The sequence below is a fragment of the Chelonia mydas genome, chromosome 17 (genome assembly GCF_015237465.2).
Source record: "Chelonia mydas isolate rCheMyd1 chromosome 17, rCheMyd1.pri.v2, whole genome shotgun sequence".
Lineage (NCBI taxonomy): Eukaryota > Metazoa > Chordata > Testudines > Cheloniidae > Chelonia > Chelonia mydas.
The window spans coordinates 8,352,622-8,370,626 of NC_051257.2; the positions used below are offsets into that span (position 1 = coordinate 8,352,622).

At 45.3% G+C, this 18,005-nt stretch overlaps 1 protein-coding gene across 8 annotated transcripts in view; it reads left to right on the top strand.

Moving 5' to 3' along the window:
• CUEDC1 (CUE domain containing 1) overlaps window positions 1-18,005 on the top strand; it is a 125,018-nt gene that overhangs the window by 20,275 nt on the left and 86,738 nt on the right. For 2 of the 8 annotated variants that reach the window (XM_043531105.1, XM_043531107.1), the window contains exons 2-3: window positions 9,583-9,683; window positions 16,650-16,722. The exons of 3 other annotated variants lie outside the window; for them this stretch is intronic. The gene's annotated coding sequence lies outside the window, so the exon portion shown is untranslated. The remainder of the gene's footprint in view (window positions 1-9,582; window positions 9,684-16,649; window positions 16,723-18,005) is intronic. 3 more of the 8 variants (XM_043531102.1, XM_043531104.1, XM_043531103.1) reach the window with 2 other exon arrangements.

Below are 18,005 nucleotides of genomic sequence, written 5' to 3' on the forward strand. Positions count from 1 at the left end.
GATATAACTTGAGCATGTCTGCTGCTCTCAACTTGGGTAATATGTCATGTAACCATATTCCAAATCACCTCAGGCTTGATGGTTAAGTCCAACACCTTTAATTCCAACCTGAAATGTACCAGCAGGCAGTGCAGCTCAAGAGACCCCCGGTGTTATGTGCTCTTCACATCAGACTCTATAAGTAGGCAGCCGCATCTTGCACTAGCTTCAGTTTCTGAATGGTCATTCTTGCACTGCTCCACAAAGAGTGTGTTACAGCGATATAATACTGAGATGGAAAAGACGTGGAAAATCATGACCAGGTCTGCGTTGGAGAGAAAAGGCCACACTCGTCTTGCCAGGTGCAGATTGGACCGGGATGGAGAGTGATTTGTGGGCCTGAGTTTTCAAAAAAGCCTGCAATTGTTCACCTAGTTTGTGCATGCAGCTGCTATGATTGTGTTTGCAAAATGGGTAACTGCCTCTGCCAGAGATCAGATGCATAGCTGTCCATTTGCATGCATTTGCAATATAACCTGTCTCTCACTTACATTCGCAGCAGCTAAATGTACAAATTAGGAATGCAATTGCAAAGCTGTTTGCGCATAGCGCTTTTAATGTTCAGTGTTTTACAAACAGCAATTAATTAATCCTTTTAACAGTCACTTACACACGTGGGTAGGCGATGACATACCCACTTTACAGATTGAAAACTGAGGGACAGGAAGGCTAAGAGAGATAGCCAAGGCCACTGATGGAGCCAAGAGAGAACTAGAGTGTTCCTGATTCCCAGTCTTGTATTCGGGGTGCCCTGCCTTTTCATTAACAGATACACCCAATGAGGTTCCTTTTCCTGCTACAATGTAACTGAGTGAGCAGCTTGAACAATACAGATATGATTTGGGATGTGAGAGGAGGATGCAACTGATGTGTCCTTTGGCAATTTGAGAATCTGATGTCCTTGTTGGGAGAGAAGCTCTGTTTCTCTGTTGCCTCGATCAGTATATTGTTGGGTGCCTTGGATTTTAAAATATTTTAACAAAACACTATAACTTTTAAAAACCAAATCCTGATAATAAACAAATAGTTTTGTTTGCTTTGGACATATTTCTCTACTGCCAATAGCGTCAGTGGAAAAAGAATGCTCTAATAACATCTTGTTTTGAAAAAGATACATTTAGAAATGAGCTACAAACCATCCGATTGGCTGAATATTATTAGTGACTTATCTGTGTATTTACATAATGCTGCATTATTTCTGGGTGACCGAGATCTCTGATTATTGATATGTTGGCATGGAATTTGCCAGTGTGAGATTCTACATACAGCATAGAGGCAAACAGACAGATTTTCTTTTAACTTGTTGAGTGAGACCTGACATCCCATGCACCCTAAAACAAGACAGGGAGCTGCATTTCCTGCTCTCCTTTAAATGTTCTGATTTTGAAGGAGAAAAAAGAATTCTGGATTTGGGTCTTAGTGTTGGAAATTTCTACAATTCTGTCAGTTAAATGAACATCTTTGTCTCCTAGGTATTTACATGGCCCCCTCCCTGCAGTATCTGAGCATCTTATGCACGTTTATGAAAATATCCACGCAATGCCCCATTATGCCCCTAAAAACCCAAGGCACAAGATGTTTGTAAAAACGCAAGGTTATGTAAATATTTCTGCAAATTCCTACAGAGCTTCAAGTCCCTGACAAGTTGTCATTAGGCTCTTGGGGTCTCAAAGATCAGAGCACAGGCTCTGACATGGTAGCAGAATCCCCACTATACATACAAAATGATGGGATCTAAATTAACTGTTACCACTCAAGGAAAAGATCTTGGAGTCATTGTGGATAGTTCTCTGAAAATGCACTCAGTGTGCAGTGGCAGTCAAAAAAGCAAACAGAATGTATTCTTGCCAGCAAGTTAAAGAAGTATGGGCTGGATGAATGGACTATAAGGTGGATAGAAAGTTGGCTAGATTGTCGGGCTCAATGGGTAGTGATCAATGGCTCCATGTCTAGTGGGCAGCCGGTATCAAGTGGAGTGCCCCAAGGGTCAGTCCTCGGGCCGGTTTTGTTCAATATCTTCATAAATGATCTGGAGGATGGTGTGGATTGCACCCTCAGCAAGTTTGCAGATGACACTAAACTGGGAGGAGTGGTAGATACGCTGGAGGGTAGGGATAGAATACAGAGGGACCTAGATAAATTGGAGGATTGGGCCAAAAGAAATCTGATGAAGTTCAACAAGAACAAGTGCAGAGTTCTGCACTTAGGACGGAAGAATCCCATGCACCGCTACAGACTAGGGACCGAATGGCTCAGCAGCAGTTCTACAGAGAAGGACCTAGGGGTTACAGTGGATGAGAAGCTGGATATGAGTCAACAGTGTGCCCTTGTTGCCAAGAAGGCCAATGGCATTTTGGGATATATATGTAGGGGCATTGCCAGCAGATGGAGGGACGTGACCATTCCCCTCTATTCGACATTGGTGAGGCCTCATCTGGAGTACTGTGTCCAGTTTTGGGCCCCACACTACAAGAAGGATGTGGAAAAATTGGAAAGAGCCCAGCGGAGGGCAACAAAAATGATTAGGGGACTGGAACACATGAGGAGAGGCTGAGGGAACTGGGATTGTTTAGTCTGCGGAAGAGAAGAATGAGGGGGGGTTTGATAGCTGCTTTCAACTACCTGAAAGGGGGTTCCAAAGAGGATGGATCTAGACTGTTCTCAGTGGTAGGTGATGACAGAACAAGTTGCAGTTGGGGAGGTTTAGGTTGGATATTAGGAAAAACTTTTTCACTAGGAGGGTGGCGAAACACTGGAATGCGTTACCTAGGGAGGTGGTGGAATCTCCTTCCTTAGAAGTTTTTAAGGTCAGGCTTGACAAAGCCCTGGCTGGGATGATTTAGTTGAGGATTGGTCCTGCTTTGAGCAGGGGGTTGGACTAGATGACCTCCTGAGGTCCCTTCCAACCTTGATATTCTATGATTCTATGAATGTTGGGAATGATTAAGAAAGGGATAGATAATAAGACAGAAAATATCATATTGCCTCTATATAAATCCATGGTAGGCCCATATCTTGAATACTGCATGCAGATGTGGTCACCCAATCTCAAAAAAGAGATATTGGAATTGGAAAATGTTCAGAAAAGGGCAACAAAAATGATTACGGGTATGGAACGGCTGCCATATAAGGAGAGATTAATAAGACTGGGACTTTTCAGCTTGGAAAAAAGACAACTAAGGGGGGATATGATAGAGGTCTATAAAATCATGACTGGTGTGGAGAAAGTAAATAAGGAAGTGTTATTTACTTCTTCTCATAACACAAGAACTAGGGGTCACCAAATGAAATTAATAGGCAGCAGGTTTAAAACAAACAAAAAGAAGTATTTTTTCACACAGCGCACAGCCAACCTTGTGGAACTCCTTGCTAGAGGATGTTGTGAAGGCCAAGACTATAACAGGGTTCAAAAAAGAACTAGATAAGTTCAAGGACGATAGGTCCATCAGTGGCTATTTGCCAGGATGGTGTCTCTAGCCCCTGTTTGCCAGAAACTGGGAATGGGCAACAGGGGATGGATCACTTGATGATTACCTGGTCTGTTCATTCCCTTGGGGCACCTGGCATTGGCCACTGTCAGAAGACAGGACACTGGGCTAGATGGACCTTTGGTCTGACCCAGTATGGCCGTTCTTATGTTTTCCCTTCTCCCACAGTTGGGAGCAAAGCTGATGAACTTTAGGGTTCCAGCTACCTGGTGTGGGGAGCTAATGTTTGCTTTATGCAGTTGTTTGAAATGGTCTTTATTGAGTTTTGCAAGCAGTACAAAGAAAATGGGTCAAAAAGGCACAAATGAAGGTAGTGATATTTACAGCACTTTTGTGAGTCATGGGCGGTGATTGAATGGATATAAGACTGAGCACATGTTGAAAGGGGAAGTGATTTGCCCAAGATCACACAGCTAGTTGGTGGCAAGCAAGGCTGGAACACCGGTTTCCTACTGCCAGCCCCCTTTGGTCAATCTGCTGGACCACATCTGCTCTGAAAGCCATCCTAACTGCCTTGTGCTTACTAGAGGCTAATCAACAGCGGGTGGTAGATGGCTCTGGTCCATAACTGTGCCTCAGGCCTCAGTTGTCTATGCAGACTGTAGTAAGTGGAAAACACAAACATTGGAGAACTTGAATATTTCCTTCGATAACTGTCATGGTGTAAGAGACGACGTGTGGCCAGACCGCAGGGCATAAGAGAGAGATTAGAGCAGAGTGCTGTACAGAAAAAGGCTCTAGGGATGTAGCAGTAACAGGACAGGGCAACATCAGAAGGCTGCATAGATGAAGCATTGCAAGGAAGAGTCAAGTGAATCGGAGCCTTCCCCAGCCACCTGGAATTCAGTTCCTGTGATGTTCAATTCTGAAGCACTTAGAGGAGAGGAAAGTGATCAGGAACAGTCAGTATGAATTCATCAAGGGAAAGTCATGCCTGACTAACCTAATTGCCTTCTATGATGAGATAACTAGTTCTGTGGATGAAGGGAAAGCAGTGGATGTGTTATTCCTCGACTTTAGCAAAGCTTTTGACACGGTCTCCCACAGTATTCTTGTCAGCAAGTTAAAGAAGTATGGACTGGATGGATGCACTACAAGGTGGGTAGAAAGTTGGCTAGATTGTCGGGCTCAACGGGTAGTGATCAATGGATCCATGTCTAGTTGGCAGCCGGTATCTAGCGGAGTGCCCCAAGGGTCGGTCCTGGGGCTGGTTTTGTTCAATATCTTCATTAATGATTTGGAGGATAGTGTGGATTGCACTCTCAGCAAGTTTGCAGATGACACTAAACTGGGAGGAGTGGTAGATATGCTGGAGGGTAGAGATAGGATACAGAGGGACCTAGACAAATTGGAGGATTGGGCCAAAAGAAATCTGATGAGGTTCAACAAGGACAAGTGCAGAGTCCTGCACTTAGGACGGAAGAATCCGATGCACCGCTACAGACTAGGGACCAAATGGCTAGGCAGCAGTTCTGCAGAGAAAGACCTAGGGATGTATAAGTAGGGGCATTGCCAGCAGATCGAGGTACATGATCGTTCCCCTCTATTCGACATTGGTGAGGCCTCATCTGGAGTACTGTGTCCAGTTTTGGGCTCCACACTACAAGAAGGATGTGCAGAAATTGGAAAGAGTCCAGTGAAGGGCAACAAAAATGATCAGGGGTCTGGAACACATGACTTATGAGGAGAGGCTGAGGGAACTGGGATTGTTTAGTCTGCGGAAGAGAAGAATGAGGGGGGATTTGATAGCTGCTTTTAACTACCTGAAAGGTGGATCCAAAGAGGATGGATCTAGACTATTCTCAGTGATAGCAGATGACAGGACAAGGAGTAATGGTCTCAAGTTGCAGTGGGGGAGATTTAGGTTGGCTATTAGGAAAAACTTTTTCACTAGGAGGGTGGTGAAACACTGGAATGCGTTACCTAGGGAGGTGGTGGAATCCCCTTCCTTAGAAGTTTTTAAGGTCAGGCTTGACAAAGCCCTGGCTGGGATGATTTAGTTGGGATTGGTCCTGCTCTGGGCACGGGGTTGGACTAGATGACCTCCAGAGGTCCCTTCCAACTCTGATATTCTATGATTCTATGTGCCAAGTGACCTCAACCCCAAAGGACTTCATTGTTAGTTGAGGCTGTTCAGCACCTTGCAGAGTTGGGCCAGGTGAAGGTACCAAAACGCACTTTCAAAAGTGCTGCCTGCAGGAGAAAAGAGGGATTTCCTGAATAAAAGGTTAGCGAGAGACTGGGTTTTCTCTGTCTGTTTGTAGTTCTTATCAGCCTTATTGTCCTTTCACATTCACTCTTTGATTTCTTGCTAGCTACAATTTTGTTTTACTAGATGTTCTTTTCTTAATGCACATTTTAAAATCTAATTAATATGCTTTACAGTGAATATTCTGAGTGCATTATGAATGTCTTGGAGGTTCTTGAACAAATGTAATCTTTGTTTTAGGGATTTTGTGTCCTCGGGTCACTCATCTTTTTGAGACATGCAAGCATCTTTGAAATGCGGGGCAAGAAGCAGAGTTTTCAAAGAATGCACATTCTTCTGTGGGTCTACTTTGAACAACACGTTTTCCCACATGAATAATGAAGCTCAGTATTTCCCAATGCTCAGATTGCATGTGAAACATAAGAATTAGGGGTAAGATTGGCAAAACACAAGCAATTTAGGAGCAGAAATCTCACTGAAAATCAATGGGGTAGATTTTCAAAGGCACAAAAGGGAGTTAGGCACCGAGCTGACATTTGTGTCTTTGAAAATCTCCCCCAAAAGTGCTTCTAGATCACCAGGGTGCTTTTGGAAGGTGACTCCACTATTCAATCTGAGATCAAGATACAGGAGTTTCATAGAAAACTGAGATGCCTGCTACACTTGTCTTTGTTTTGCTCAGCCTGACTTTTCACCTTTATAAATGTTCTCCCTGTTTATCAGACCTAGGCTATCTCAGTGATGTTTCCACAGAGTTTAAAACATTGAAGACATCCTCCAGTGTTTTGGGTCATTGATTTCAATACTTCACCCTTCCATAACACCTTCCAGCTGAGTGCCGTACCCAGGATCACACAGCAATCCTGCCATTTTATGGCTGCAGGGCACTGTTCATCCCTAAGTGCTTCCCAAACCATGGGTAAAATTCACCCCTGCATAGAGGGCCCACAGAAGCCTACGCATTAATTAGGTCCCACCTCTTTGGAGAAGTTGGTTGGTTGAAAACCTCTCAGTATTGAGAGCAAATGCATGGGGATTGAATACAGGAGCCCTGAGTTGAAGTCTAGTGCTCAGACCCCCCCCAAACCACACTTCTCATTCCTACATTCCCTCACAACAGCTTCTTCCCTTTCAAGAGTGCTCCCAAGCCTCTCTTCCCTTGGAAGGCTTCCAGATTCTGGCTAGTTTCTCCTTCCTGAGCTTTGAACTCTCAGGTGCTGTGTGTGAAGCGGGTCAGTACCTGCCCTCGGCGAGGGAGGGAGTGCAAGTGTTTCACGGAAGTCCAAAGTGTCCAGATCAGTGTTTGGAGAAGCTGCATCTTGTTGGCATCACCCTGCTTCTTCCCTGAGGGTGACTCTGGTATGGACTAGTGAGTGTGAGTGATATTTTCAGTGCTTGAAAACTCCTGAGAAGCTTTTTCTTCCTTCTCTTATATGTGAGTGTCAAACTTCTAGCGAATTTCTGTTCTACCAGTTTATCCACTGGGCTTGTAGGTGTGTTGAGGTTGAGCAAGCACTTAGCTGTGTAAATAATGGGGCATTTCAGTTTTTTATAATTTTATAACCCTAATTAGGTTTATCAGCAACAGTTTGTTTAACTCAGAAGAGATCCTTAAAACACAGCAACACGGCAAACCTTAATCTGAGCACTGGTGAAAAGTGTCAGGTGAATGGCCCTGGAGGGTAAAGTCCTACATATCAGGAGAAGAGGGGTCTGTAAGTGTGGCCCCTGAAACTGCCCTGCCATTAGGTGCATCCAGGCAATTCAATCTACATTTGATCTTTGGCCTCTGTGCTGCCAGTGCCAAGTCGGTGAGGGTGGGGATCAGTTCATACCAGTTGAGATGATGGTTTATGTGGTGTGGAAATTTATCCACTGGGAGCCAAACTGAAATCGCCAGAGTCATTTTGCCTAGTTCACTGACCTGGCTGGATCTGAGCCAGTGACCTAGAGGTGAAAGACACAAAGACCCAGTTCCTCCAAGGTACTTAGGCATTTAACTCTCATTAAAACCATTGGGATTTAGGAGCCTGTATATCCATGAGGATCTGGGCCACACACTATGTCTCACTCTAGGTCAGGCATGAGTTGTTGGGCTAGCTGCAGGAATTACTAGATGAAATTGTATGGCCCATGTTGCAGGAGGTTGTACTAGGTGATCTTATGGTCCCTTCTGGCCTTAAAATCTGAGAGTCACATTCAATGCTGCTTTTCATGTATTCTTTTCACCTGTTCCTTGTGAAAAGCGGGGCAGCCAGATGGGCGCCCAAAGTACTGCTGGAAAGTCAGATGCAGCCAATGGATTCTTGCAACTGCTGGCCTCTCTCTCCCTGTAAGCACAAGGCAAGGGCTAAGGTGATAGATAAACTGCAGCCTTTCATCCCTCTGCCTCTGAGTACTTTCTCTTCCTTTATCTGGGCGATTACAAGCCCCAGCAGGTATTAGCACTGTGTTTATTTTCCATCTACCAAAATGTTCTCACAGCTCTCTGTCCTTATACGCAGCCTCCCTGCACCTGGCAAGCTGCCATCACACCGCTCAGTGTCACATTTTGGTGTAAAAGTCCCTAGGATCTTTTTCCATGAAAGCTGTAAAGCTTTGGCCACCAGGATAATTCCATTCAGCATGAAAAGAACCGGGGGGAGGGACAGACTCTATGCATCCTTGTCCCAAATGCAGTCGGAAATGAAGTTCTTGCAAACAGCCAGGAGTGTTGCTGGCTAGTTATAGCATGTGTTAATTGTAGCTCCCACTGCTGAGAGATTGGGGTTGGGTGGAGAGGTGTGTGTCTAGAAAGCCACTCACGGCCTGCCTTTTTCCAGAGATGCTGAGCGCTTGCAGCTCCCATGGACTTCAGCTGCAGTTGAGTGCTCTGCAGTTTTGACAGGCAGCAAGCCCAGACCATCTAAACAAGGGAGGGGGAAGGGAGAGAGATAGGAGGATCCTAGAAAGAACCGCCTTTAAAGTGATATTCTTTGTTAACTTTCTTCCTTGCTAGTGTGCTCGCTTTGTTGCTAACTAGCAGTGAGTGGTAATAGAAAGTCATGGGGAGAGAAGCCAGTTTCCCATCCCTGTGATGTGAGTGATGTTGGGGGGCAGCATGTAAATGCCCAATAATGGGGCTTTGTTGCTTTAGACTTGCCTGTTAGGGATAAGGTTGTGGGGCTTCTCCTAGGGCTACTCCTTAATTCCCCCTCTACCCCCGCCCTGTTGCTAACTCCTTCTCAGCCGGCTTCCCACAAACAGAGAGAGAGGAGAGTGCTGGATGTTGATTGAAATGTTGTTAGATACCTTGGGCTAGCAAAATGGACACAAGCCACAGAACCTGGCCCCAGGTCTAAGATCAGATAATGGGACCCCACCACCAGGATATAATTTGGGGGTGTTTGGAATCCCATCTTTTTCTGTGTGGCTTGATCTAGCCCTTCAGAAATGTCCACTAGAACAGCAAGATGAACTTTGCCTAGTTCTTCCTGTTGTGTCTCTCCTCATTGCATTTTATCAGCTGCTGAAGAAGGCAGGGAGCTGGTTCCTTGGGAGTCAATGTACTGGGTGCTCCAGTAAACTAGAGAGGAAGCTAATCCATCTTACTGCGTCACATCCACCCCTCACTGCTCTTTTTTAGCATCCTCTGGGCACTTAACATGCTATGCTGGCCATTAGACGTAATCTGAGCCCAGCCTAGGAGCCAGGAATGCCTGAGTTTCAATCACTAGTCCAGCGCTGGCTCTCCCTGTGACCTTGCACTGGTCACTTTGCCCCCAGTTTCCCAACTATACAATAGGGATAATTGCCTCTGCGTTGGGATGATTAATATTTATAAATGTAGCAACTTTCCCCATGTAGGTGTCATCAGCGTGGTTTGAACTGAGAAACTTCAGCACCAAACCAGAGATCTCGGCCACTTGATCCAAAGGAGTAACTCCATCAGCTGGGAGCAGAAGCAGGTAGTTATCCTCTGTGGATCAGCTATAGAGGGGGAGGAATGTGAAACACACTGAACAATGGGGAACATTAAGTTATTACATAGTAGTTAAAAGTGAATGCCTTTGGGTACCATAACTTTCCCTTGTTCCCTGTATGCAGTTTATAGGCGTACCTGTACCAGGGCAGTTAAGATGCAAACCAAAGAGTGCAGAGTACTAGGAGGCAGTCCAGAATTCTAACCAAAGAACGAATTACAAGCTCTGACATGCAGTCTTTTTAACTAATATCTTGCATGCCTAAGCCACAGCAAACCTGTCCTTCTTTTGGTTGCACCATGGATGCTGTTTCAGATTGGGTTGAATTTGTTCTTTAGCTCTTATAGATGACTGACTTGTATTACTCTTGTTTACAGTGTGTATACCCACACAGAAAGGGTGCTTTGAACCCATATACCTTATGCAGATAAAATGTCTTTTGACATTGATGGGAATTCTACTTGTACAGGGAATATGGGATCAAGTCTTTATTCTTGGTTTATGCTTTTTTTAAATCTTGTAACATTTGGTATTTTTTTAAAGTCCCAGCTCCTGGAGACATGGGATTGTGTAAGAATCTCAGGTTACATTTTAAAAAATTCAATTTCTAGCTCTTATATTTGCTGTGAAAGACTCAAAAATGTAACCCCTAAAGGCTCAAACACCAGAAGGGTTTTTGGGGTAAAGAACCTCAAATTTGTGTTTTTTTTTTTTTTGTTTTTTTTTTTTTAATTTAAAAAAACAACAAAAAAATCTTATGCCATTCTCATGATTTTTTGGGGACCCAGCACAACTTTTGAACATTTGGGGCTGGCAGTGCTGCAAGAACTATTTCAAAACAGCTGCTCTCTCATGCTCTTCCTTCCCATCACTATGCTGAGTTTTGTTCTCTGAGCTCCTCAATGATTTTGGTACCAGTTCTTATACAAGTGAGGGTCTGACCACTCTGGCTACAGGCATAGGGCCTGAGTTTATTAGAGGTGCCGAACATCCACAGCTCCAGCTGAAGCAAGTTGGATCGTCAGGGAGTCTGCAATTCAGGCTCCTAGTGCAAGGAGAGCTAAGGTTTTGGGGCCTGCAAAGCCCACTGCACTGGCCTTCTCTCTCACCCCATTATGAATCTGGAGACCTACCATTGTCAAGGGTAAATTTCAGCTTTCATTTAGCAATGGCAGTAGATCTTGGGCCCGTCTTACTAAGATCATAGTGCTGGAAATGGCAAAGCTAATGGCTGGTGAAAGTGCCTATAAGCTGGATACAGAAAACAAGGGAAAACCATGGTACTCCCAGTCACAGGTAATTCTGTCTGTTTTAACCCCACCACTCAAGCCATTCAGGGTTGGCCTTTGGGACTTGTGAAATCCACAGATTCCTTAATTTTTGAAGAAAGTTAGAACATTTTATGGTTAGGTGTAGGGGCTAATGCTGTGTGGGCTGCCACTGATATTAGGAGAGCTCTTGCAAGTTTCCTCTCTGCAGCTGAACTTGCTCCTCTGCCTCTAGCCACAAAACGGCAGTACAACAGCAGGGGAGACAGCGATGCGTAATGGACAATGCATAATACTTGAAAGCAAGGAACTCCTGGGTTCTGCTCCTAGCTTTGACACAGATGACTTCATTGGAATTAGTCATATCACTTAGTCTTTCTGTTGTAATGGCAACAATACTGCCTGACTATCTCACGCACTGGGTGTGTGCGTGCTGAAATTAATTGGATATAAAGCTCACTCTAAGTGCTGAAATGCACCAGAGAGCACTCACCAACATCCAGAGATGGGCGACCTCATGGCTCCCAAACATCTAGGTTATATGGAGAACTGTCTCTTGACAAAAATACTTGTAAATGCTGGCAGCTATGCATGTACCTCTACAATTGCAGCTGGAGTCCACTTTTCCTGCAGCGAGAAGTTGTGTAAGACTCCCTGACGTGTGCACACTTTTTACATGGCTTGAACTAGGTAAGCATAGGACTACCGCTAAGAGCCATCAAATCCTAAAGCCGTCATGCCATGCAATCGTAGGGTGGGATTTTCAGAAGCACTCAGTGTTGGCCAAACTGCAGTTCTATAGAAGTCAGTCAGAGCAGAGTTAGATCAGTGCTTAGTGTTTTTGAAAGTCCTACCTCTAGTGGACAAGAACTGGCTGTTGTCTGGTGGAGATGGGTGGGAAATCATTTTGTAGGCCTGACCACAACTGCTAGAGCTAGCTGTGAGGCAGGCCGGTGAAGTTAGCTTCCCCATCCCTCTCTAGCAATGCAATGCTTTGCTAAGCTACCTCCTGCGCTGCCAGTGCTGAGCAGACACTGCCAGCGGTGCTGAGCTGTGTGCTGGATTTGAAATGTACTCTCCTATCCACTCTGGGCTACCGCCGCCTACGCCGTTTGGAGCTAGGAGTGCAGATCACCTCGCTCTCCTGCCTCCAGCTGTTCTGCAGTATTTCAGTCACCCTGCCTTAACCCCACCTAGTTCATTTGTTCAGAGAAACAGCAGGCGCTCAGGCAAACGGGAGCAGGGGAAGGACGGACGTGATGAGTTAAGGGCTATGCGTGTGTGAGCATCAATTGCTCTGGTGTTGCCCCTAGAATTTCTGATGCTTTAATAAAAGTTGGATTAGAATCTTACAGTCGCAGCACTGAACACCGTGTGTTTGTCTGTGTGTCATTTTGCTTGTGTCAGGGACTCTTTCCTCATGTGGGTTTTCCCCTTCTGTTAGTGGTCTACCTGTTGTGGCGATTTGACGCAGATGCGCTGTCGCTTAGCCACAACAGGAAGAGCATGTGGCAGAGAAGAGCTGCAGCAGCTCAGCTGCTTTTTCACGCTGTGGGGCAGAAGTTGGCGAGACAAGAGCTGAGCCTCTGACTCACCTAACGTGGCACCAGTTTTGGGCGGCGTGAATGATGAGAGAAACAACCTTCTCTTCCTGAGACAAATGTAATGTGCAGAGGCTGGGTGTGAGTAGCTGTGTGAGCTGGTGCTCTGAACCACCAGCTGGGGAAGGAGAAATTGTGCGCCAAGCAATGGCACATTCACTTTGCTCAGGATTTTTCTTGACCTTAGAAACCAAGATTCAGAACAAAGTGTCCCACCTGGCGTTGCGGCCCTTCAGGGCCTTTTCTGGCTCTTGTTTCCAGACCTTTAGAGCCCTCAGACTTCTTCACAGTCCTTATAACCCTTCTTTCAGGGCTTCCTTGCTGAATTTTCATTCCAGCCAGCTCCTGCTTCCTGCTCTGACAGGTGTTGAGAGCGCTTTCCCTGACTCTGGGTCCCCCCGTCTGCTGCTGTGCCCAGGAGGCGGGAAGCCTTATATGTGGTTCCCTCTCTAGGGCACATGACGGGGAGCAGGCATGGGAGCTGCAACTACAGCTCCAGTTTCAAAGGGCTGCAAAAGGTGTAGTGAGATGCACACATGCTCCAAGGCCCTGTTACGAGTCCCTATTCTGTTAATTTCAGTGGGAGTCCCATGCGTGAAGCCGCTGCAGGATTGGACCCAAAGTGAGTCAGGCTTCTCAGTTGGGCAAATACAAGACCACTCTTGTAAGTTTTTGGGAAACACATTGGCTTGAACTAGGATTCCTATTTAGATGTGAGATTTCCACTTGGTGCACATGCTATCTGTATGCTGGGACTGTTTGTTCAAGATGAAGGCTTTGCTGCAAACTAATCTTGGCTATACCTAGCTGTAGAGAAGGCAGTGTCCTTACATTGTTATGGGGAAGGGGTGTCCACACCAAAGTCCATGCTACAGTTCAATGTGGGCAATGGCATTTTGCTTGCTTAAAATAGTTAAACAGCTGCCATTTTCCATCCCCGAAGTGGCTGAACTTCATGGTAAGTGAGTGAACTCTGTATAGCGCATACAGTCTGTAAATTGCTTGGGATCCTTCTGGATTAAAGGTGCTGGACAAACATAAATTTATTGTCTTTGATGCAGTTTGTCATGTATGAATTCAGCTCACATATCTTCCCCCAGACTGTCTTTGCATCTCGTACTAGCCCAGTCATTATGGAATTAATGTTATTTATTTGGGGACCAGCCTGGGTAGGTAATTCATGTAGGTGGCCAGCATTTTGAACTCCAAGGGCGGACAGCAAAATGCAGGAGCATTCCACTTGGCTTCGAACCTTGTTGCCTGATGAACTTGCAGAGACAGCAGCTGCATGACCATGTCTCTTCACCAGCACGCTGCTTGCCTACCAGCTCGTTGCTTTCTCGGTACTTGCTATGCTGCTCTTTGCCTTAAGAGAGCCCAATTCACAGATATAATCAGCTCAGCAGTTATCTGAAACTGCATCCCAGTGCTGTTCTCTTTGCCGTGCCTAGAGCAGTCTCTGTATGCTGGACAGTCTGAGCCACCAATGTGCAATAACTTCTTTGTGCTGACTTAAACGTAGTTTGTGTTAGGTGGTTAATTCATAAAGGTCACTGCACTCTTAATCTCTTTGGTTCTTGCTTGTTTTTAAATAGTGCATGGCATGTATGGATATTTCTGTTCTGTAGAATAATTCCGACAACGAAATATCACTGAGATAAAAGGCTCCTTGCAGGGAGTATGCGTTTAAATTTTGCTCAGATGTGTGTGAGACAGCCAGGTTTGGCAGTTAAGAGCAGGGCATTGGGAATCGTCCTCCCCCTTCCTACCCCCATTTCCTGTTCCTACTTTGATTGTGAGCTTTTTGGGTCATAGAATATCAGGGTTGGAAGAGACCTCAGGAGGTCATCTAGTCCAACCCCCTGCTCAAAGCAGGACCAATCCCCAATTTTTGCCCCAGATCCCTAAATGGCCCCCTCAAGGATTGAACTCCCAACCCTAGGTTTAGCAGGCCAATGCTCAAACCACTGAACTATCCCTCCCCCCTGTCAGTCAAGAACTGTCTTTTTGTTAATGCATTTGTACAGCACCTAGGACAATGGGACCCTGGTCCCTGAGGGCCTACAGCAATATAAATAATTACATACTAATAACAGTTATTGGCTTGGCCACTGATTGTCAGTATTTTCTGTGCAAGCCTAGGGAAAATATTCTGTACCTAAGAGTCTCCATTTGTGAAACTATTGTGAGGTTTAGGTGCTTTGAGATCTTTGGATTACAGGGAATATACAGATGCAAAGTATTGATATTTTTAGTACATCAGTTCACAGTGATTCCCCACTCCAATCTGAAATTCTCAGACTGTGTAAATTGGTTCGTCTCCATTGAAGTTAGTTAATGGAGTTGTGCCAATTTGTATTAGCAGAGAATTTGGCCTTCTGTTTCATGTATGCTTTGTGTGCAAAGGCTTTGGGGTAAAGCTGTAGAGCTGTTCTTTACTGCCCTGTGGCCAGGAGATGCAGGTTTGAATCCCACTCCTGTTCCCCCTGCAGGAAGCATGCTCTACTCCTGGGGAAAAGTCAGTAGTGATCCAGGTCTTGATGCAGTATGTGACCTGCTTATGGGGTTACTGCATGGAGAAAAAGTGATGCAGAGCTCTGCGCTTAAGGGGATTTATACGAAGTACAGCTGTGTGGTCTTTGGAAGCAAGCAACCAAGTACAGCATGACAGCATTTCCTGAGCAAGGCTATAAAACAGCTTATTGGTACCAGAGCTTTTTCCAACTGGGATGTTCTGTTGTGTGACAAACAAAACTACTTGACGGGGTTTTGGTTTGCAGTGAGGAAGGGCAAGATACATGCCGAATTGTTATACCTTAACCACAAACCCTTTAGAGATGAACTTGCCTACCCGAGCTAAGGGGCAAGGCAGCTGGGCTGTAGCAGTGGGAGTTTCTCATTCTTGATTAGTAAAGCACCAGTGCCGTGGCCAGTCCTAAGCAATCGACTGCCGGCCTTGTAAACCAATACAACTGGATAGTATCTCTGAACAGCATATTGTATTTAGTTGTTCATATTGTATGTCTATGAAGGGAGTGCCTGCTTGCCAAAAATAGGGGAGATGGATGAACAGTCTTATTTCCCTTGCTGAACTTGAACTCTTTTGTGTCTGGGAATTACCTAATGCAGCACTTTGCAAGGAGTTGCTTACCCCATCTACATACTGGCTGTCTGTCCGGGGCACTCCTGTGGCCCCATCACTGTACATTTGAGCATCTCACAGTCTTTAATGTATTTATTCGGACAACACCCTGTGAGGTAGGGCAGTGCTGTTATTTCCATTTTACAGATGGGGAACTGAGGCACAGCAAGACCCAGGGTATGTTCTCACCGCAGTTACTTCAGGTGATTGGCACTGGGTACCAGCTCAAATGTAAGCAATGCTCAGGCTTTAGCCTATAGCCCAGGATGGCTGTTGGGTTTCAAGCACCACCACGTTTGAGTGAGAGAGTTTGTGTGTGTGCGCGAGCCAGGTTAGGGGCAACACCTGGGTGAGCGCCAGTTAACTCTGCAGTGAAGATCAGCCCCCCCATGACTCATGCAGGGTTACCCAGGAAACCTGTGGCAAAGTAGACCAGAATCCAGCTTCTCAAAGTCCTAGGTTAGTGCCATAAACACTGGACCATCCTTCCACCACACGCAGATTCGTAGATTTCAAAGCCAGAAGGGACCACTATTATTCTGTCCTCCTGTTTAACGCAGGCCACAGAACTTCCCCCGAATAATTCCTAGAGCAGATCCGTTAGAAAAACATCCAACTTCCTTTAAAAATTGTCAGTGATGGAGAAGCCACCACAACCCTTTGGAAATTGTTCCAATGGTTAATTACTCACCGTTAAAAATGTATGCCTTACTTCCACTCTGAGTTTGTCTAGCTTCAACTTCCAGCCACTCAATCATGTTGTACCTTTGTCTGCTAGATTGAAGAGCCCATTATTAAATATTTGTTCCCCGTGTAGATACTTATAGACTGTAATCAAGTCACCCCATAATCTTCTCTTTGTTAAGCCAAATAGTTGTGCTCTTTGACCCTAAGGCATGTTGTCTAAGCCTTTAATCATTCTTCTCTGAACTCTCTCCAGTTTATCAACATCTTGAATAGTGGGTGCAAGAATTGGACACCGTATTCCAGTGGTGGTCGCACTGAATACAGAGGTAAAATAAGCTCTCCACTCCTACTTGAGATTCACTAGTTTACACATCCAAGGATTGCATTAGCTCTTTTGGCCCCAGCTTACACACAACACAGAGGTTTCAGAGTAGCAGCCGTGTTAGTCTGTATCCTCAAAAAGAAAAGGAGTACTTGTGGCACCTTAGAGACTAACAAATTTATTTGAGCATAGTCTCTAAGGTGCCACAAGTACTCCTTGACAACACAGAGGGGAATGGTAGGGTGACCAGATAGCAAATGTGAAAAATCAGGACGGGGGTGAGGCGTAATAGATGCCTATATAAGAAAAAGTCCCAAATATCAGGACTGTCCCTATAAAATCGGGACATCTGGTCACCCTAGGTAATGGTGTCCCTGACCTGAAGAGTTCACAGTAGTCGGGTTTCCCCCAAGGGCTGCCTCTAGCAACAGAGCACAACTGGCACTTGCACCTGAAATCAGTTTTGCTCAAGTATGCCTTCCAAAACCAATGCAGTGTCCTCTATGGGGAGCGTGGGGGGAGAATCTACAGAGGTTGACTGTGTTATCCGAAGCTGTGCTGCTTATGGGAAAAATCTGGATGTGTATCCAGTATTTTCATGAACAACTATAGTAGGAATAGAAAACTGTTGATGAAAGATGATGGAGATTAACTGCTTGCTCCTTCAGTGTAAACCTCAACACTAGACAGGTCCCCTGGGCATGCGACTCCCATTGTAATCATCAGGTATTCTACATGTGGATGGAAAAGGAGTACTTGCAGCACCTTAGAGACTAACCAATTTATTTGAGCATAAATTGGTTAGTCTCTAAGGTGCCACAAGTACTCCTTTTCTTTTTGCGAATACAGACTAACACGGCTGTTACTCTGATACATGTGGATGGTTTGCTGATCAGGCTAGTGTCTCCTGCATTGCAACAGGGGCCCTGGATGCAAATCTCTAGCGTTGACAGTGTGTGTTTACATTTGCTAATGCAATCCCCCAGGCTTCAGATGAAGGCTGGATGTGAGAGCTGGTACGGTGAAGAGTGCAGGACGAATTGTTGTGCTTTGTTTCTTTTGTGATAGAATATTAGGCTATGTCTACGCTATGCAGCTACAGCCATGCAGCTAAAAGACACGCCATGTAGCCGCTGTTTGTCAGCTCTCCTGATGACAAAAAGCTTCCACCGCCAATGAGTGGTGTTAGCTTTGTTGACAAAGTGCTGTTCACACCAGTGCTTGTAAAATTTTTGTCTTTGGGTTGTGTGTGGTTTTTTAACATTTCTGAAAGACAAAAGTTTTGTC